Source organism: Pleurodeles waltl, chromosome 9, assembly GCF_031143425.1.
Source record: "Pleurodeles waltl isolate 20211129_DDA chromosome 9, aPleWal1.hap1.20221129, whole genome shotgun sequence".
NCBI lineage: Eukaryota > Metazoa > Chordata > Amphibia > Caudata > Salamandridae > Pleurodeles > Pleurodeles waltl.
This window is the reverse complement of record NC_090448.1, coordinates 104,338,996-104,361,392: the sequence shown is the minus strand read 5'-3', so window position 1 is coordinate 104,361,392 and position 22,397 is coordinate 104,338,996.

The following is a 22,397-nucleotide window of genomic DNA, read 5'->3' as shown; positions in this document are numbered from 1 at the left end:
CATACACGCACTCACACCCCCACGACCTAAGAACTGAAAAGGGTTTACCCGACTCTTTTAATATTTGTTGATTTGATGGGTTTTTGTGTTCCTCTAACTGATCGGGATATCCAATTTGCATGGGGGTGCTGAGCTTAATTCCCCATTTTAGAAAGGCAAACTTTTCATCAGCCACTCTTTTTACCAGAAAAGGTGTCCTCCAGGTTACCAAAGTTGCTTCGTTAGGGGCTCCTATATTTGTCTTTTCCATTGAGACGAACTCTATAGAGACGATGTCAGTGGATTTTATATCTTTTAATGTTGGAGTAACTTGTAGTAGCTTCAATATGTTTCCCCTGTTCAAAATGTCAAATCGCCCCCTAGACTGGTATTGAGGTTCTAGTATTAGTTGTAAACAGTCATTTGACATACCGGGGTCGGGGCTGCCTATTTTGTCCTCATGTTCACCAAGTTGGGTGAGCCTTAGATCTTCTACTACTCTGTCAGACCATTTTGACTTTATGGTAATTTGCTTTGTTATTAATCTGTTTGAGTAATCATCCTCCCGAGGTGGTTTTGACATTTCTTTTTTTTTTCCAGATGTTGGGCTGGTTGGGTTCCAATTTGAGCCCCTTGGGGATAAGCATGTCTCGAGTTGGTAATCCTGATTATTGTGCCCTCTACTTCAAAAGTACTCCTGCTTATTTTAGGGGATGGGCTTTTTTTGTCTCTGTTCTCCTGCTGGTATAGGTTTGTAACCTGAGAAGCCATTTCTGATTGGCCCAATTCAGATAATATTAGTGTAGTTTGCTGGTCGTTAATTATCATATCCCCCACAGTAGAAGCTTGTGCGTTTTCATTTTTTCCTTTTAAGTTTTGGGTCATACATGTGGTTTGGCCCGCTCTGATATTAAATATTGGAAAAGGTTTATTTGTTGTTAATATTCCCTTTATAGTTGTCGAGGGAATATTAACAAACCTTTCCAGGAAGGACCCTAGGTGGATAAACTTTTTTAAATAAAAGTTTTCCTAAAGATTCGTCAAACGGGGCAAAAGTAATTAGCAAACCACAAAATACTCTGTCTGTGGCAAAGCAGACCTAACTGTAACTACCTACTGGTGCCTGCCAGTAGGTATGATCAATAGATAGATAGATAGATAGATAGATAGATAGATAGATAGATAGATAGATAGATAGATAGATAGATAGATAGATAGATAATTAGAAGTATATGTTGTAATGTAAAGTGATAATTCATGTGTTACCTACCTTATGTGTGTGCTTACCTAGAAAGATGTCTAGATAGATAGACAAATAGACAGAGTGATTCATGGCAAGGGTGCAAGTTACAGTTACATTAGGGCACATGTTATAGTTATCGGAGGAAACTGTAACTAGTGAGTTCTAGTGTTTTTTTACTTTTTAAAACGTTATGTTGTCACTGAAGTTCTCATATAAAACATTACTTCACCCTTTGTTTTTCAGTAAATTTCCAAGGCCAAAATAAATATATATTAAGGGGAGGGACCATGTAGCCCCCCTCCTAGAGACTTAGGGGGTGATTCTAAGCTTTATCCGCCCGCCAAGCGGGAACCGCCAGAAGACCGTACCACGGTCAAAAGACCGCGGCGGTCATTCTGGGTTTCCCACTGGGCTGGCGGGCGACCGCCGAAAGTCCGCCCGCCAGCCCAGCAGGAAACACCCTTCCCACGAGGACGCCGGCTCAGAATGGAGCCGGCGGAGTGGGAAGGTGCGACGGGTGCAGTTGCACCCGTCGCGAATTTCAGTGTCTGCAAAGCAGACACTGAAATTCTTTGTGGGGCCCTCTTACGGGGGCCCCTGCAGTGCCCATGCCATTGGCATGGGCACTGCAGGGGCCCCCAGGGGCCCCGCGGCACCCCCTACCGCCATCCTGTTCCTGGCGGGAGACCCACCAGGGTCTCCCGCCAGGAACAGGATGGCAGTAGGGGGTGTCAGAATCCCCATGGCGGCGGAGCGCGCTCCGCCGCCATGGAGGATTCTCAAGGGCAGCGGGAAGTCGGCGGTACACCGCCGACTCTCCGTTTCTGGCCGCGGCTGAACCGCCGCGGTCAGAATGCCCAGCGGTGCATCGCCAGCCTGTTGGCGGTGCTACCGCGGTCATTCGCCCTGGCGGTTTTTACCGCCAGGGTTAGAATGACCACCTTAATTGGCTCTGGGCCCCCCTTCTTGGGCAAAATTGCAATACAAAGGGGTGGAGGGCCACATGGCCCTGAGCCTATTGTGGCCCGAGGATCTCACCCCCTGGGCCTTTCTAAATTATAGGTGGGTGCCTTGGTGCCCTTCTAAGGCACCCCCAAGCAAAAAATATTGAAGTTAGAGTGGCACGCAACACCCCCCTCCCCGAGCCTCATTATGCCATGGGACCCCACTCCCAGGGGCCAAAGTGTATAATAAAAGGGGAGGGGAACTGCATGGCCACCCTTCCTGAGCCAAAAAAGGGCCCCAGAGACGACGCTCCTTGGACCGAGGTAATAAATGAAGGGAGAGTGGCATTTGCCTCCCCCTCCCCCAAAGCCTAATTAGGCCCTAGGGACCACGTACCCCAGGCCCAAATCCTTGTCAGGGTATGGCACTAGCAGATCCTAAAAAAACATGTGCAATGGAGCACAGGACAGCTACAGGGGCCAGTAAGGCCAGCTGAACCAAAGTGCCTCGATTCCTGGTTGCAGACTGTTGCATGGATCTACATCGCGCAGCTGAGATGATGCATTGCTTCCAAGATGTGGTGAGGCTGTGGTGCGGGGGCCTGTTGCATCAACATTGAGGACTTGCAATGTGAAGGCTGGTAATGAGGATATTTCAGATCAGGAAGTCAGCTCTGGGTTTAAGTGATGCAGGTCTACTCCTTTTCACCCAGGAAGAAGGCAGCAGGCAGCAGGTCAGCACAGCAAAGTTAGAGTCTAGCAGAGTGTCAGTCCAGCAGAGTGACAGCCCTTCAGCAGCACAGCAGCCCCTCTTCCAGACAAAGGTTCAGAGCTGTACTGAAGTCATGATGTCTGAGGTCCAGTTCTTATATTCAGTGGTGCCTTTGCAGTGGGAAGACTTCAAAGACAGGCCTTTGATGTTCAAAGAGACCCTCCCTTCCTGCCGTGGCTCCATACTCACTAAAGGTATGCAGCCTTTTCTGTGGGGACTGGACACAGGCTACTCAGGTATGAGCGAGGCTGGGTCCAGCTCCTACCTCCCACCTTCCCAGGATGGCCCATCAAGTTACACCTAAGTTCCCATTGTGCGCGGCTGTTTAGGGGGACTACACAAAGCGCAGCTGTCACCCACCCCAGATATGTGATCAGAGACAGGCAGCAGGCACCAAATGGCTACAGTACGAAAATGTCAACTTTCTAAATGTGGCATTTTCAGAATTGCATTTAAAATCCAACTTCACATAAGTTGTGATTTTAAATGGTGATTCCGGAGACAAGCAAATTTGATTTGAAAATCTATCTCTTCCCAAGTGGAAGTTGTACTTATATAAGCTTATAAGGCAACTCCCGTGTTATCCTACGGGAAAGACAGGCTTTGATGTAGTGAAAAATGACTTTGGGAGTTTTTCACTACCAGGACATATAAAATTAAAAAGTATGTCCTGCCTTTTAAATACATTGCATCCAGCCCTCATGGTTGTCCAAGGCCGACCTTAGGGGTGACGTATGTATATAAAGGGAAGGTTTGGGCCTAGCGAAAAAGGCTATTTTGCCAGGGTGACAAGGCAGTTTAAAACTCCACACACAGGTTCTGCAATAGCAGGCCTGAGGCATGCTTAAGGCGCAACTGATAACAATCAGTGCTGTAGGCCCACCAGTACCATTTATTTTCATGCCCTAGGTACACATAGTACCATGTTGCAAGGGACTTATAAGTAAATTAAATATGTCAATTGAGGATAAGCCAATACTACCATGTTTAGGGGAGAACACAAGCACTTTAGCACTGGTTAGCAGTGGTAAAGAGCACAGAGTCTTAATACGAGCAAAAACAAGGTCAGAAAAGTGGAGTAGGTAAGCACAAACTTGGGGGGAAGACCAACCTAAGGCTGTCATGTGTAACACCACAGCCCTGGGGGATGGGGCCCCCAGAGCCTCTCAGAGAGCACACACCTTGTCCCCACAATGAAAACCCACCTGCACCCCAGGGACCTGGTCCACCCCAGGGGGAGTTTGAAAAGAAGTAGGTATTACAAATTTTACAGCAAAATTTAAAATAAAAAAAAGACAGTTTTGACCCCAGGCAGGGTCTTTCTGCAGCCCCACCACCAGACCTTGGAGGTGAGCGTATCTGTACCCTGCCCCTGTGTCTTTCTTTCCTTGTTTTGAGGACTCAGGACTGACTCCCGAGTCCTGGCAAGTCTGACCCTACATCGATGTTGATGCAGTGGCAGTCAATCAGATCTCAGTTTGAGATCTCTCGGGCCTGCTGAGTTTCTGTGATGTGAAACAATACAAAGTTTTTGAGCATTAATCACTCAAAAATCTGCTGATTGATGTACACAAATCACAAAAAGCACTCTTTTGGACCAAGATCTGGCTTTCTCATAATATGATCTAAGCTCACATTAAATAAAACTTCTGCATATGTACAGTATTTACTTTCCGCTCCATATCTGTTTACACACCCTACTCATCTTCTCAGTCTCTTAACAGCTCCTAATTTTAAAATAATAAAATGTTTGGCATACAAACTATGTGTACAGTGGAGATTGGGTGCTTGCTGAGGGTTGTGTGCAAAGCTTGCCACCATTGTCCATTACACACAGTCTAGGACCAGCAAAGGATTGGGCATAGGCCCTGACTGTGAGTAGAGGCACTGCAACCAACCTGCACTGCACATGGCCTAAGACCTTGTATGGTGGGGGATGGGTATTTGGGGAGTTTTGGGTGCTTGCTCAATTCAAAATGTGACCAAAAGCCCATACATTCACTGTAAAAAGTTTAAAGTGACTTTATATTTAGGTTTTGAAATGAGACAAGAACTAATGTTAAAAACTCAAAAACCTTTAAAATATGCAGTCATAGTGTAGTCAGTTAAATAAACTTGTACCCCATCATGCACTGCATATGATGTCACACATTACATCACCCATGACACATTAAATGATATCATTGATCACATCACTTATTAGATTTAAAGAACAATACTATTCAAAGTACTAATGAGTGCCACAACCCCCGAGATATTTATTTTACACTTTTGTTTATTTATTGGCATTTTAAAAAATATTACAATGTAGTACAGAACAAACTTCAAGTCAAATGCCTTGGATTATGACTATTGGTAATACAGTTCAAAATAAGTACTGAATCCGTTTTTTAGAGCTACAATTATATGTCCACACTCTACCAGCAGAGATAAAGAAACACCTCTTAGGGATGGGGTTATTTCTGGAGCTCTAAATGCCATTTGATAATATTAATACACATTTAAAATATACATAACATAATATAAACATTAACTGTGTCCATGCATTTCTATGGTTTGTTATAGGATGTCAGGACAACAATCATTGATGTGGGTCAGGGGAAGTGGGGGGATAGGGGTAAGCAATCCATCCTATCTACAACAGCATCTACTTACCACCCACCAGGACACCACCCCACAGCCTACCCTTCCTCAATGTCAACTGTTTCCACATCCCAAAGGGACTCCAATTCATCAGCAACTTCCCTCCAGAGAAGAGCAATAGGTCTGCAATGTAGGCCCCTAGCTTCCTCCCTCTGAAGTGCTCTTTCTTCAGCCCATGCCCAGCAACTAACATTAGACACCCATGTCACCACACTAGGTTCCCTGGTTGATTCCCAGACCACGGCCATATGCGGCCTGGCCAAAGCCAGGACCAAGCCCACAAAGTCCACAAATCTATTCCCCACCTTCTGGGGGCCTGGCCTATGGAAGTGGCCAAGTAAACAAACAGCAGGCGTATTACAAAGTGATCTGGACAGGGTCTTATTAAAATGCAAACAAAACACCCTCAGACCCCTACAAGTCCAGGACACCCCCCAGGTCATGTGTCCAAATTCTGCTCCTAAAGTTGCAGAGCAAAGGCAACCCCTTGGCTCTCCGCCATATATTGACTGGATCCTGTGACGAGTGCAGAATATGTGTAATCCTAAACAGTGCATTAAGGGGGCATAACTTGCAGTTAAGTGATTAAACTATAACTGTCATATTTCAGTCATTTTGAGGTTTTCTATATTAGTTGGTGTCTCATTTAAACATGTAACCATAACAACAATTTAGTTTAATCTTTGGTTTTATTAGTAAATATTAATTTATTTATAACATGAGTACACCTTTATATTGAATGTTTGTCAGTGGTTTCACAGTTCTTCATAGAAAATATATTTCCTTTAATTTACAGTGCTGAATTAATTTGCAGAATATTTACATTCCCTAAAAAAATAAAAAGATAAATGGAGGGTTAACATAGTAGTACTTCTTCCTTTCAGCACTTGTAAAAAATGCTTTCACAAAGACAATGCTGCTCTTAAAGCAATTGTGAGAAAGCCATCTTTTTGGCCATAATCACCTGCATTTTTTTGACTGAAACTGGTGGTTACTAACTCTGACTGTGCCCTGGGCGCCGCTTACTAGGCCCAGGGCCAGTGCTCTGTTTAAAATGTACCCTACCTAAAAGTCCCTCTGTTGGTATATGGACCCCTGTGGAGTTAAGGTACTTATAGCGGCACTGTTTGTAGTGTCTGCTGTCATTTTAAAGACTACCTACCTTGCAGGCTGCTTTTAAAATAAAATCAAGCCCAAATTCAACTTTGGAAGACGTTCAAAGTCTCAAACTATCTTATTTTTACATATGTCACCCCTAAGGTTTTCCCTAGGTGGCACAGGGGTAGGGTGCCTTGTAATTATTAGCAGGGGCTTTATAAAATAGGTTTTACATGCCCTGATGAGGGAAAAAGTGCAAAGTTTGTTTTTCCCCATTGTAGTACATCAGATCCATAGGATAAAATGTGAAGGTTTTAAATAAAACTAATACAGTCTACTTTTTGACAGAAGTGAGCTAAAAATATGATTCAAACTGTCCAAATAATAATTAAGGTACATCCAACAACTTGCCAATGGTAGATTTATTATATCCATTACAGGGAAAGAGTTTTAGAACTCTTTCTTAAAGTTATCTAAAGTTAGCCCTGTAGCAGCCTCTCCTAGCTAGTCGCCCTTTGACAGGCTGGCCAAGCTACACTGAGGAGGTGTCAAGTGCCCTGGGCTGAGACAAAAGAACCGTCTGGTGGGAGGAGAAATGCAGCAGCAGATGCCAGAGCATGAAGGGGGCTGGATAGCCAACTGGTCTTGAAAGAGGAAAAGACAGTTGGGACAGAAACCAGACCTCCTTCATTTATTTTACCCCCAGCCAGGTGGGAGTCCCTCTAATTAGATTAGGAGAGGGGCTGGGAGGGAAGAGTAGGGAATAGGTGGCCACACCTGTGGGTGTGCTTAGCCAGACGTGAACCTCCAGGAGAGATGTTAGATTTGGCATCCTTGGCGTGGTCTCCCCTAACTTTTTGCCTCTGTTTCTCAGGTTGTTGATGTGTGCTAGACTCTGTTTTTGCTGTTTTTGTTACTCTGGGCACTTTACCACTGCTATCCAGTGCTAAAGTGCAAGTGCTCCTATGTAAAATGTATGTGTAATCGGATTTCCATGATTGGCATATTTGATTTACTGGTAAGTCCCTGGTACAGTGACTAGAGGTGCCATGGCCTGTAAATCAAATGCTACTAGTGGGCCTGCAGCACTGTTTGCGCCACCCACATTAGTAGCCCTGTAAACATGGCTCAGACCTGCCACTGCAGTTTCTGTGTGTGCAGTTTTAAACTGCCAATTCGACTTGGCAAGTGTACCCACTTGCCAGGCCTAAACCTTCCCTTTTCTTAAATGTAAGACACCCCTAAGGTAGGCCCTAGGTAGCCACATGGGCAGGGTGCAGTGGATGTTTAAGGTAGGACATATACTAATGTGTTTTACATGTCCTGACAGTGAAATACTGCCAAATTAGTTTTTTTGGGGTCTCTGAACTCACAATTTAAAAATACATCTTTTAGTAAAGTTGGTTTTGAGATTGTGGCCCTAATTCTAACCTTGGCGGACGGCGGAGGCCGTCCGCCAAGGTACCGCCGTCAGAACACCGCACCGCGGTCGAAAGACCACTGCGGTGATTCTGACATTTGCCCTGGGCTGGCGGGCGGCCGCCAAAAGGCCACCCGCCAGCCCAGGGCAAATCAACCTTCCCACTAGGATGCCGGCTCAGAATTGAGCCGGCGGAGTGGGAAGGTGCGACGGGTGCAGTTGCACCCGTCGCGTATTTCAGTGTCTGCTAGGCAGACACTGAAATACTTTGTGGGGCCCTCTTACGGGGGCCCCTGCAGTGCCCATGCCATTGGCATGGGCACGGCAGGGGCCCCCAGGGGCCCCGCTGCACCCCCTACCGCCATCCTGTTCCTGGCGGGCGAACCGCCAGGAACAGGATGGCGGTAGGGGGTGTCAGAATCCCCCATGGCGGCGCAGGAAGCTGCGCCGCCATGGGGGATTCTAAGGGCAGCGGTAAACCGGCGGGAGACCGCCGGTTTACCCTTTCTGGCCGCGGCTGAACCGCCGCGGTCAGAATGCCCTGCGGGGCACCGCCGGCCTGTCGGCGGTGCTCCCGCCAACCCTGGCCCCGGCGGTCTTAGACCGCCAGGGTCAGAATGACCCCCTGTGTGTTAGAAAGTAGGCATTGTCTTGCTTAAACCATTCTGTGACTCTGCCTGTTTACGAACTCCCTGTCTGGGTTAGTTTGACTGTTGGGCTGTTTGCACCTCTCGCCAGACAGTGACACAAGGGGTGCTGGGGTGTAGCCTGCATTTCCTGATGAGCCATCTGTGTTAGGAGGGTGGGGAGGAGTGGTCACTTACACCTGAAAGGGCTGTTCCTGCCCTCACACAATGCAGTCTCCAACCCCCTGGTGTGAGTCTGGGGCTTGGCCTGGGCAAGGCAGGATTTCACAAACAAGAGAAACTTTCCTTTGAAGTAGGCCTACTTCAAAGGCAGAGCTGGGTATAAGAAGGGCACCGAAACCCCTGAAAATTAGATCACTTCTGGAAATCAAGAGGAACCTCTGCCTGGAGAAGAGCTGAGGAGAAGTGCTGCCATGCTTGTGACTGTGCTTTGTGGAGCTATCCTGCAGTTGCTGCTTCTGCCTGTGCCAGGGGGCAAAGACTGGACTTTGTTGTGCATTCCTGCTTGTGAAGAAATCTCCAAAGGCTTGTCCTGAGCTTGCCTCATGTTGCTGAAGTCTCAGGGCCATCAAAGACTTCCCCTGCCAGCACCTGGGCTCTCTGCTGAGACTCCTGCCCTGCCAAGGGGTGCCCTATCCAGTTCCTGGGGCCTTGAAAGGTGAAGCTGGCAGCCCAAGACTGAAAATCCATGTACAGACTGCCGTGCGGGGAAATATTCGACCCACCTTCTGAGACGTGCTGAGAAACGGCATGCCGCAGGCCTTGCGGCTGAAATCAGTGCTCCACCTGCATCGCGGCTGGAAGATCGGCGCACGCAGCTGGAGAAATGATGTGCAACATCCACTGACGGAGGCTGATAACGTTGCAACCCACATAGCGCGTTTTTTCTGATAACATGCAGCGGGATTTTCAACACAAACCTCGCTGGGCGCAGAAAAACGAAGCAAAGCCTGCCCAGACCTGATGTGCTTGTCCGGATCGACACATTGCTCTCCTGAGGAGAGGAAAAATGACGCACGCCATCCCGACTTGAGGAGGAATGATGCACGGTCTCGCTTGCAAGTGAGAAGTCAACGCATCGCTGACCTTTTCCAACACACACTCGCCTGTGAAGCGTTATTTTGATGCAACCCAGATACTTTTTCACGCTAACAGCATTAGCACTGTTTCTAAGGATTTAACACTCTTTCTTGATCTTTAATTCATAACTTGACTTGTGTATGGTGTTTTTTTTTTGTCTATGCCTTGTTTTGTTTAGATAAATATTACCTATTTTTCTAAACCTATGTTGTGTCATTTTATAGTGTTTTCACTGAGTTACTGTGTGTGTTGGTACAAATACTTTACACCTAGACGCTGAAGTTAGGCTTGCCTGCTTGTGCCAAGCTACCAAGCGGGTGAGCGAGGGTTAACTGAGGGTGATTCTCATTTAACCTGACTAGAGTGAGGGTCCTTGCTTGGACAGGGGGTAAGAAACAGTGCTTTCTGGGTCAGAAATGTGCCACACTTTTAAGGAAGTGGTCATCATAGAGGGAGTCACCATGCACCCCGTTGGTCAGGGGTGCCCCTGTGCTTGCCAATGCAAAAGCCTGGATAAAAGTGGAAGAATATCCTAGCAACTAAGATCCATGACTGGAAACAAGAAGAAGATGAAGGATTCCCTGCTGAATCCCTAGTCTGTACCAAGAAGGACTGTACCTGCTGCAATCTCTGGACTGCACAAAATAGGACTCTGCCTTGCTTTAAAGGATTTAGGAGAGGACTCCCTGTAAGCAACAGGCACAATGCCACCTGCATCAACTCCTGCCAGAAGAGGCCAGCTGACAAGCGTCCAGTGGACTTTTAATGATTTGACCAGGGCATTGTGGGAATTATAGTCCCAACTCTCCAAGGAGCAACTCAGGGCCTCTGGAACATTGGCTAGTGTTGTGGACATGTCAAGACCCCCAAAAGACCCTCTGGAAGAAGATCCAGAAGTTTGGAGAAATGTTGAGACATTTTCTGAAATAGCTCCATAAGTTGAATGACCCGTCGTCAAGAGTCAATTTGCCATAATTGAACAGCAACCCGGAGTGGATTTCGGGTTCTTTCTGCTGAATGTTTGTCCCACTGGAAGCTCCAGAGCTCCAGGACCCCCAGGTCTTCGCTGAGTCCTTACACTGAAGCAAGCTGCAGTTATCAACTCAAAAACCGACCTGCTGAAGAGACCTGCTTGACATTGAGAAAAAAAGAACCAAAAAGTGATTAAGTGCAAAGGAAAATTTTTGACCAGGCCTATCGCTTCATGTATCTGACCCGGGCTGCATCATGGTCAGCCTCAAACTTTGACTTTGATCCGGTTAGGTGCAACCAGATGGCAGCAGTTGTCACTTTTCACTTTTAAGCACTAGAAAGCTAATTTATATACAAAATTCATATCTCTGTTTCCCTTCATTGGATTTTGTTCATTTTGGTGTCATTTTATTCATATAAACATTTCTTATTTTTGTAAATTGTTGTTGAATTTTTATTGTATTGTGTCTTACTTATTCACTGTATTGATGTTTTTTAAATGTTTCAAACACGTCTCCTAAGTTAAGCCTGACTGCTTATGAGCCAAGATACCAAGGATTGAGCAAGGATTAATTTATTGAGACCTTGACTGGACTTTATTTGTGATTGTGGTGTTCTTTCTAAATGTAGGTACCTACCTGCCCTTATTAATAAACTGCTTTCAAGCAGTAACAATCAGCACACTTAACAAGCTTAGCCTTGCAGGTCCATCTCACCACTGTGTGAAAATAAACTTTGTGTATGCAGAATCCTGCTGGCAAAACGTTACACAGTACCACAGTGCATTTTCTGTATGTATGTCTCATTACACTTTTTCTGTAATGTATCAGAAATAAAAAATAAATTTTAGAATAAATGGGCCATATTTACAAGGACTGACGTTGCGATAAGGCAGCGATGTGTCAAACTAATGTGCTGCAGCAAGACAGTTTACAACACCATGGATGCATCGTATTTACTATACGGCACACCAAGACGTGAGGTCCCTAGGATGTGACAGAAATTCTGATGCACCAGTGGAAAGAATGCCGCAATGCATCAACCCCAAAAGTGGCGCATTGCTGAAGTTGGGCTTAAAACAAGCGCAACTTGAGCAATGCGTCATAAAGCATAGGCGATATGTCAGTTCTGACTGACGCAAGTAGCCTAATGTGTGGGCATCAATGCAATAGGGTATGAAATGGTGTAAAACTCACCCTGGACTCTATTACATTGGTCCTGTATGTAATACAGACAAGTATGAGATATGGCTAAGAGTCACATTACAGTGGGCATAGCCTACTTATGTGTATGTAGATACCTAAATATGTGTAAGATATTGAGTGAGACTTGAATGTGAGTGGATACAGGTATGTGTTGTAATGTAAAGTGTCAATTCATGTGTTACCTACCTTGTGTGTGTACTTACCTGTTGTACTTTGGAGTACACTTGGCTGGACTTAGGGACCCATTCCTATATGGATGTGGGACAATACTGCCTGGCCCTTACATAGAGGTCACATTGCTGCAGTGGTTGATATATCAGGTGCCATGGTCCCAGGGTAGGTCATTATTGTTACATGTGTAGACCTATTATTAGTTGAGAGGATGTGCTTTATTACTTATTACAGTGTGTTAAGTGACTTCAACTGGCCAGATTCGTGTTACACAGTCACTGAGTCATTTCCTATTCCTGGGTTACAGAGGCGTAGGAATTTTGACGCATTCCAGGCTTCAAGCGACGCATCTAAAAGATGTGTCACACCTTGCCAAGCTCTTTAATATCACTGTGCCAATGGTGAGTGAGAATTTACCGGGGAATGCCTACCCTGCAAATATTATAAACTGTGTGACACAGTCGGTTCTAGCACAGGTATTTTTTATTGCAGGTCTACAAAAACTGACGCATTGGGCTTAACGCGTCACCTTGTAAATACAGAGCAAAGAATGCACTGCCGTACCATCAAAAATAATAACGTGACTGCAGTACAAGCTCCTTGTAAATATGCCCCAATGTTTCCAATTTCCTTCTAAAGTAGTTTGAATTTAACTTTGACTTAAAATAAAACGCATTGTTGCATAAAACACATTTTAAATAATAGCACTTAATTCTCAACAAAAACATACATTTCTCAAGACATTGACAGATCTTTCTGCAGTTACAGGAAAACATTGAATGCTAGATGGTTGACATTGAAATGCTCAAATCTTTCTTAAGAGTACTAAATTGAATTAGCAAATCATGAAAAATAAAATTTAAAACATTATGCAGAACATGTGTGACATGGTTCTATATTACTAATGTCACCAGAGCACCTTGATAGCAATATGGGCCAATTATACAGAGCTACCTGTTTTATATACGTGTAGTTTATAAGTAATACATTTTTACATTTTTCAACTACATGAAGGCTCGGATTGACTAGTCTATTGTAATATCCTGAAGTGATACATGGATTTGTTGAATTGGTTATTTGTATAGCATCTTCTTACACTTTTTGACACGCAAAGCGCTTCCTGAATGGCCCAATTGTATTTTTCTATAGCTCTATTAACCCTGGCGAAGTTGTGAGGCGCTTCGATTTGCATCGGGTTTCTTCATGTCCTTCGGAATGTAAGGTTAAAAAGCGTGTGATGTATAGTTTGGCGCCCACGTGACACCTTGGGTGAGGTGAGTGACTGAAATGTAATAAGAAAACACAATCAAACATACAAAATGGATGTTGACTGAACCTGTGGTGTTCCACAGCGGTGAAGAAACAATAAAAGATGGCGGTCACAGTTCTGTGTGAGACCCTCGGCCTGGAGGAGAGTTTCCTAGTTGGTGTTAAGGCTGAAGGCTGTGCACCAACTGAAAGTGTTCAGAGTTTGTGTACTGCCACTGTTGAGTAATGGAGAGGTTGTTATCATGTCGCTATATCTGAATGCCAACTCACGTCGTATATGCAGGCTATATACCGTCTTTAATTATAGCATATGATGGAACAGTGTGTCCATGAAAAACCTGCCAGGCCTTTAGTATAAGAAGGATCTGTAATGGGAATAAAAATAGCATCCATTTAAATGTAATATGCTTAAATTGCCTTGAGGTAGAGTTCTGAGCGTCTTGCGCCTAATTCTGGAAATAACGGCAAACAAGAGAGCTCACAAAAAGCTCATTTCATTTCATTAATATCATGTATTGTGACATTGTCATCCTAAAATGTCGGCTGTCAGTGTCAGTGAAGATCACTGGGTGTGACACGGACGACTGCTGCTCAGCACTGCAGTTAAATTTAATGGCAGTCTTGGGTCGTGGTTGCTGTTGCAAGTGAGAGCTGCGGTGAAATTCCTGTTAGGAAGGCAGCTCTCTGAAAGCAGAACTTGACTGCCGGGCTAATCTGTCTGGCTAATTGCCCGATAAATGGATTTTGCCTGATAATTGTTGCATTACGGAATCCCCCTTGTCTTTCTTGCATATGAGCAGTGTCTTTCCGAATTTATATTTGTTCTTGCCAAAAAACAACTTGGGTAATACCAAGCAAGTAAACATTAGCCAACTTTATGAACATAAGCCCTGTTATTAAATCCCAGGCCCGGTTTCAAAAGCTCTTTTTTCACAGAAAAGTGATAGGCTTACCACTTTTCCTAGAAAGGAAATAGTAATGGAAATCAGTTTTTTTAAATTATAAAAACAGAATGAATAAAAACAAAATAGGTAAATAAATAAGGATTGTGGTAGAATATCTTTCATTTGTACAGCCATGCACGTGCAGGGATCAAGCAAAGGAGGAGGAGTTTTGGTCAAAAAGGGAACAAAGGCAAAAAAAAATGGGGGAACGGAGGGAAGGCTTGTCATGCACACCAGGGACTCTATAAGAGGAACGAGAATGACCCAAGTAAGCTGAAGCATGCCACAACATGAGTCTGTGAGGGATGAGAGAGAACTGAGAGTGACCACAGTGTAAGGAGAAATATCCCTGACCTCCTGTCAACTATGTTTTTCCCTTCATTTATTATTTTGCGCCTCCAAAGCTGAACATCTTTTTGTTTTTGAGAACCGTTTTTGTGGACCACGTCCCAACAGACTACACACGCTGAAAATGTGGTGCTCGTTTGGGATGCGCTTTATGATGCCCTGGGAAGGACCCTTCACTGGACTCACCACCTAGGCCCTGGCTAGGGGCAGAGATTATTAGGAATGTGAAAATTTACTTTTGTGCAATTACGCAAAAATGCACGGAAATAATATAAACGTACATGAAATGTTCAAAGGAAAAAGCACACAATAAACACTATATACATGTTAATACTATAAACACTAGAAACTGACGGACATATTTAAGAGCCCCTAGCGGCATTCTAATGCCACATTAGCTTCATTTTTTATGCTAATGTGGGTTTAGAAGGCCAAAACGCCACGCCATATGTACAAAGTGGTGCAATGTATGCATTATGCCACTTTGTAACCCTTTGCGCTACATTATGCCTGCACCAGGCATAATGTATGCAAAGGGGGTGTTCCCCCATTAGGGAGGGGCAAAAAAATGACGCAAGGATATCTAATGGGTTTCTTTGCATCATTTTTTTCAGCACTTTTAACACCTGCTCTGAGTAGGAGTTAAAAGGAGGCATGCCATTGAATACAATAAACCCCTATGTACTCTGCAGGGTACATTAATATCATTAAAAAAAAGGTGCTATTGCCCCCTACCCTACACCATGGTGCACCGTATTTTAAATATGGTGCACACATGGTGGCGGTAAGGGGCTCTAAAGGGTGCAAGAAAAATGGCGCTGCACTTAAATATGCCCCTGAATATTCTGAAAAAAGAAAACACAACACTAATTTTACTAACATTATTTGAACCATTCTATCGATCTAGATGATGGAATGGTTCAATGTTAGTAAATTCACTGCTGATGACTGCAAATTGATTGATTAGTTAATTAGCACTGTAAATTGGCAGATTGCAACCTCAAACTAAAACGAAAGGACTTCAACATTCTCTGTTCACAAAAAACACTATGAAAACAAAGAGAAGTGTTAATCAAAATACAAAACAATAAGAAGTACATTTGAGCACCTGAAAGTGAGTTGCAGTGTCCAGAATGATAAGTTCTGGGTGTTGCTTTAGGAGGTATCAGTGACTGTAAATGGGGATGCGTTAAGAACTATAGATAACTTTCTGAGCCCCAACTCTGATGTTCATAAAATAATGTAATGGACCCTGCATGTCCCTTTCTATCTTGCTAGCACACAGACCAACCTTGAGCTGGGCATCTACCTGAATGGTATCCCAATGAAGAGCAAAGTTGCGTACAGTGATGCAGGTGTGGAGAGTGATTTTCTAGAGGAGTCAGTACTCAGGTCAGCTTCGGTTGCAGAATCAGCTTAAAGAGATAGCTCTCCTCTGATCCCTGGTTTAGTGATAGTTTCATGCACCGGACTCATTGGTGTGGCTGGGGGGTTTACAGAAAGCCAATGCTACTAGCAGAAACAGGGTAGGCCAGCAAATATACAGCAGGCCCTTCAGGTTTTTTTCAGGTTGGTGGAAACTGACAGCACTCCTCTCCACGTTCTGGGATCTCCTACAGTATCCATGGAGGTATGAGGTACAAGATGTCTGATAAGCTGGATGAATGTTTTAGCCTATATTTCCTAGTCCCGGGAGCTGGGAAGCAGGCCACTGCCATTCCGTGTTCAGTTCACACATTTCTCAACACTTGAAAACCCAACAAACCAGGTTAGCGGGGTGTCTAAAAAAACACACACTATCCTCTTCATAGAATACATTTGTGTGGCATTTGCTTGCTTGCATCTAGCCAGGTACAACCTCCAAGACCCTGCATTGTCTGGAAAGCATGTGTATTGCCCCCAACCTGGTGCAAGAGAGGATAGAATGAGTAGAGGAGAGGATGAAGAAGGTGTTTGACTAATAAGTTAATGTTTTTGTCAGAATATAACATCCATACTCCCCTTTGTAACTGCCATCGTCACAAACATTCATGAACAGCTCAAGGTAACTCCAACAACACGTGCAATGCTAGTTATTTGTATATATTACTTACTGGTAGTCTTCTTTACTCCTAGTCCCATTGCTTCTTGTCTGAGTCATAAAATTGTGAAGTGGTCTCACCTCTCTTACAGGCTGATCTTGAAGCAAAACAAAGAAGACAAATCCCTCCCACCTACTGTGAATCAGAAAAAATCAACAACACTGTCATCCACCACTGAATCTTCCTGATCCTATGCAGGTTCACAGATGGATGAACACATTAAGAGATGGATGGGCAGGATGTTTGACTCCGACAAGGAAATTATGACTGGGAGTTATAATGATTATTGGCATGTAATTTTGACATTACTTCTATGTCCCTCTTTCTCGCCATAATAACGTGATGTATACCAAAGATATAACCCACATTCAAAATAACTAGTCAAACTAATATGCACTAAGAGAGCGTGCAATACTTAGGGCCCGATTACGAGTTCGGTGGATGGGATGACCTGTCTGCCAAACTTCTGACGGGGAGGCTGCCACCTTACTGGCTACCTCCCATAAAAGGCCCATTATCTTTTTTCCGCTGAGAAAGTGGGGCAGCATTGTTGCCGGCTCGTAACTGAGCCGGTGGCAATGCTGCAGCCCGCAGGGTGCACCAGCACCCTCGCAATGCTCACTGTCTGCGGAATGGAAAAATTCTATCTGTCATTTCTATCTGAGAGATTCTCTGCAAAAAAAAATTCTAACTATCCTATGTCTGGCTGTTATGATAGCCACAAGAGAAACGATCTTCATCGTAAGGAATATAATAATATTATTACGTGTTGCTATTGTATGAATAATCATCACTTTTTTAAATATAGTTTGAAATTTTAATTTATTTAGAATTTTTGATGTAATTGCTAATAGTAATTTATCATATTGTAGCGGGTTGTTGGATTTGGAGGGGGATAGGGTGGGAAAATATTTAAGTGTTAATTAATAATTAATTAATTAATAATTTTAAGGAAATTATGTGATTGATATTAATTATATATATTATTTAATACAGATGTATTTTAATTATAGTTTAGGTGTGGGTTGCTACATTTGTAGGCTGTGAGGGTGGGAAGTTAATTAGGTAATAATTCATAATTCATTTTTAATTTGTTATATTTTATTTAGTTGATAATTAGTTTTAATTTGTTTTTATTGTTTAATTGTTTGTTAATTATGTAGATTGTGTAATGACCATATATTTAGTTATATTATAGGTGCAGGCTGTTGCATTTGTAGGGGTATAAGGTGAAGGGTTTTTAAAGTAATAATTACCTAACAAGTATTTATTAATTATTTAATTGATTGCTAATAATGTACATTATTAAATACTGATTTGTTTTAGTTATATTTTAATTGTGATTTGCTCTGCTTGTAGCGGTGTAGGGTGGGAAGTTAATTCAATATATATTAAAACATAAAAATTGTTAACGCATAATTAAATATTTTCTTGATTAATATTAATGTAAATTCTAAAATAATTATTTGATGCGGACCAGTGGCCGACACCAGAGAGGATTTTTTTTTTTTTTTTTACCCCTGGGAGACACGGAACAGCTTCCGTGTCTCCCCCCGTCCGCCACCCCCCACCAACCCCTTTGTGGCGTCACTGTGTTGTTTTCCCCATCGGAGCAGGAAGCGGCCGTAGGGCCACTTCCTGCACCGATGGGGAAAACGGCCCCAAATGGCCTTCCTCACGTCCGGGAAGGCCTCGAATGAAAGGGGAGACTCTCCCCTTTCATACAAGGCCTTCCTGAACTCGTTTCCTGGCTCCCGATCGAAGCTCCTCTTAAATTCCAGAACTTTCTGTCACCGAAATGTGAGGAAAAAGTGTTTTTTGGCCACATTTTGAGGTTGGTAAAGGATTCTGGGTAACAGAACCTGATCAGAGCCCCACAGGTCAGCCCATCCTGGATTCCCCTAGGTCTCTAGTTTTAAAAAATGTGCAGGTTTTGTAGGTTTCCCTAGGTGCTGGCTGAGCTAGAGGCCAAAATCTACAGCTAGGCACTTTGCAAAAAACACGTCAGATTTCAATGTAAAAATGTGATGTGTCCATGTTGCCTTTCCTGTCGCATGTATTAGGCCTACCCACGCAGTGAGGTACCATTTTTATCGGGAGACTTGGGGGAACCAAGAATAGCACAACAAGTGTTACTGCCCCTTGTCTTTCTCTAAATTTTTTCCTTCCAAATGTAAGACAGTGAGTAAAAAAGATGCCTATTTGAGAAATGGCCTGTAATTCACATGCTAGTATGGGCACCCCGGAATTCAGAGATGGGCAAATAACCACTGCTGCTCAATACCTTATCTTATGCCCATTTTGGAAATACAAAGTTTTTCTTGATACCTATTTTTCACTCTTTATATTTCAGCAAATGAACTGCTGTATACCCGGTAGAGAATGAAAACCCATTGCAAGGTGCAGCTCATTTATTGGCGCTGGGTACTTAGGGATCTTGATGAACCTAGAAGCCCTATATATCCCTGCAACCAGAAGAGTCCAGCACACGTAACGGTATATTGCTTTAAAAAATGTGACATTGCAGAAAAAGTTACAGAGTAAAACGCTGAGAAAAATGGCTGTTTTTTTCAGCTCAATTTCAATATTTTTATTTTTCTGCTATTATTTTCTGTAGGAAAACCTTGTAGGATCTACACAAGTGACCCCTTGTTGAATGCAGAATTTTGTCTACTTTTCAGAAATGCTTAGCTTTCTGGGATCCAGTATTGGTTTTACATCCATTCCTGTCACTAACTGGAAGGAGGCTGAAAGCACCAAAAAATAGTAAAAATGGGGTATGCCCCAGTAAAATGCCAAAATTGTGTTGAAAAATGTGGTTTTCTGATGCAAGTCTGCCTGTTCCTGAAAGCTGGGAAGATGGTGATTTTAGCACCACAAACCTTTTGTTGATGCCTTATTCAGGGAAAAAACCACAAGCCTTCTTCAGCAGCCCTTTTTTCAATAAAAAATAATAATAATAATTGTAGGTTTTTTTGGCTAATTTCTTGGTCTCCTCCAGAGGAACCCAAAAACTCTGGGTACCTTTAGAATCCCTAGGATGTTGGAAAAAAAGGACACAAATTTGGCATGGATAGCTTATGTGGACAAAAAGTTAGGAAGGCCTAAGCGCAAACTACCCCAAATAGCCAAAAAAGGGCTCAGCACTGGGGAGGGAAAGGCCCAGCAGCTAAGAGGTTAATTATATTTTATGTGTGGGCTGCTGGATTTGTAGAGTTATAGGCTTGTAAGTTAATTACGTGTTTATCAATAAACAATAAAAAATTAATTATGTAATTGATTATCAATTATGTGAATTCTGTTATACTTATTCATTTTAGTTATACTTCAAGTGTGTGTTGCTAGGTTTGTAGGGGTATGGCCCGCGGAAGCTAATTAGGCAATAATGATATAAACATTATTTGTTAATTGACAATTATTTATTACATTATTTATTGATTTTGTAAATTGGTTAATTTGATTATTTTTGAAATTTTAATGCATTTATATTTTATGTTCAATAATATTTTGTAAATTAAGAGTTTTAGATTTTTTTTTAAATTAGTAGGGTTATTCAAATATGTATTGTGTTTGAAGCGAAGTAGTTTGCCTAGTGTTGCCTAGACTGGAGTAGAAATAGTAAATTTAACTCCTCCGAAGTTCAATGGTTTACCTACTGTTGCACAGACTGGAGTGAGAATAGTATATTCCTAGCCTCCTATATATTTTCTAATATTGGATTAATTTGTTTATTATTAATACTTGTTTATAATTTTAACATTATAGCATTTGTTTTTATTTGTATTTGGTTTTAAACTTTTTGAATATTTGTTATTCATGTCTTTTTTTTGTTTGGTAATTTATTTAATAGGTTGGAATTGAATAGTTATTATTTTTATGTTTATTAATACCTATATAGTGTGTTTTTTATAGTAGCAAATTAAAAAAATTAAACACAAAATAATGCTATATAAAATCTTTATTTTTAGTAATTGCACTACATTATACTTATGTGTATGTGTGTGTGTGTGTGTGTGTGTATACATATAGACGTGCGCACATATATACAGATATATATTTATGTGTGTTTGCATCAGTATATATGAATGGTGTATATTAAACATTTTTAAGGTTTGCTACTTTAAACTATGATATAAACAGCTAATATTTTTGTCTATTTTTTAACGATGTTAGTGTGAAACAATATGTTTGTTTATATTTTTATACTTACAATTGTAAGGATAAGAATAAGAACACAATATTGTTTAAATGTTATTTTTGACACTATATTTGTGTTACAGGATATTGTTCTTTTCAATATTCTGGTAGTGATTCACAAATAGGTATTATGGCTTCAGGTTTAGCTCATTCAGGAAAAAAACAGTTGAGCTCTGTGAACATCTAGAAGAGCTAAGGCTTATTCTTTTTCCAAAGCAGGAGAGAGGAGAAAATAAGTTAAAAATAATTCTTGGGCACACTTGATAACTTTCTGTGGAATGGAAAGATTCTATCTGTCATTTCTATCTGAGAGGACCAATTAAAAAGGTTATCCGCATACCAGAGTTTCTAATTATCCTATGTCTGGCTGATGTGATAGCTGGAAGAAAAACAACCTTCATCTTAAGGAATATCAAGCAACTAGAAATCAAAGGATCAAAAGGGTGGTCCTATAGGGCTTTTTTAACACTTCTGTAATGGAATTTTGGATTATATATGCAATTTACAGTCAGACAATATTCACCACCGCTAAAGATTTTAATACTAATGTAAGGACCCAAGGAACTGATAGATGAATTACGCAATGAGAAATATAAAAACATTTTACGAGATGAACAGCAATTTGTTCTCCATTTACAAACTTCCCCAGAGTTCTCTAAAAGGTTAAATTTGCCACCAACAGGACCTCACACAAAGGACTGATGACCCCCCCCCACAGGGATCCTGGCAGACAGGACTCAACGGAATGGGGAACTTGTGCACTTCAAACCCACTCTTTGAAGTTTCCCACACTTCAAAGGCATTTTTGGGTATTTAAACTGGGGTCTTTAAACCCATGCCAAAGCAGTCACTTTTGGATCTACACCTGCACTCTGTCAGTGGAACTGCCTGGCTGCCCAAAGGCTTTATCTGGACTACTTTGCTGAGAAGGACTGCTGCCCTGCTTGTTGCCATGCAGCCCTGCTGGCCTCTAACCTTGCTGGAAGGTCTCTGCCTTCCCCAAACGTGCTCTCCAAAGGCTTGGATTAAGCTTGGCTCCTCTTCTAAGGTCTCAGAGCCAACAAAAAATTTCACCAGCTATCTTTTAGCTAGTTATCCGACTTCAGCGACGCCAAGAATGACTTCAGCGATGTCAGCACTGATGCTGCAGCAGCTCCGCCCCATGGACCTCACTGCACGCAACAACTGTGGCCTGCAATATAAGTCTGACATTGCAGCGATGCCTCTGACATCATGTGGTATGATCATGACACTGCAAAGTTGACTCATACGTCTTGAACGACTGGATTCATCGACTCCGCCGGGTCACAAGGAACAGACGACTCACCACTGACGTTGCACCAGCTCCCTCTGCAACTGGACACAACCGATGCCTCTCCTCCCC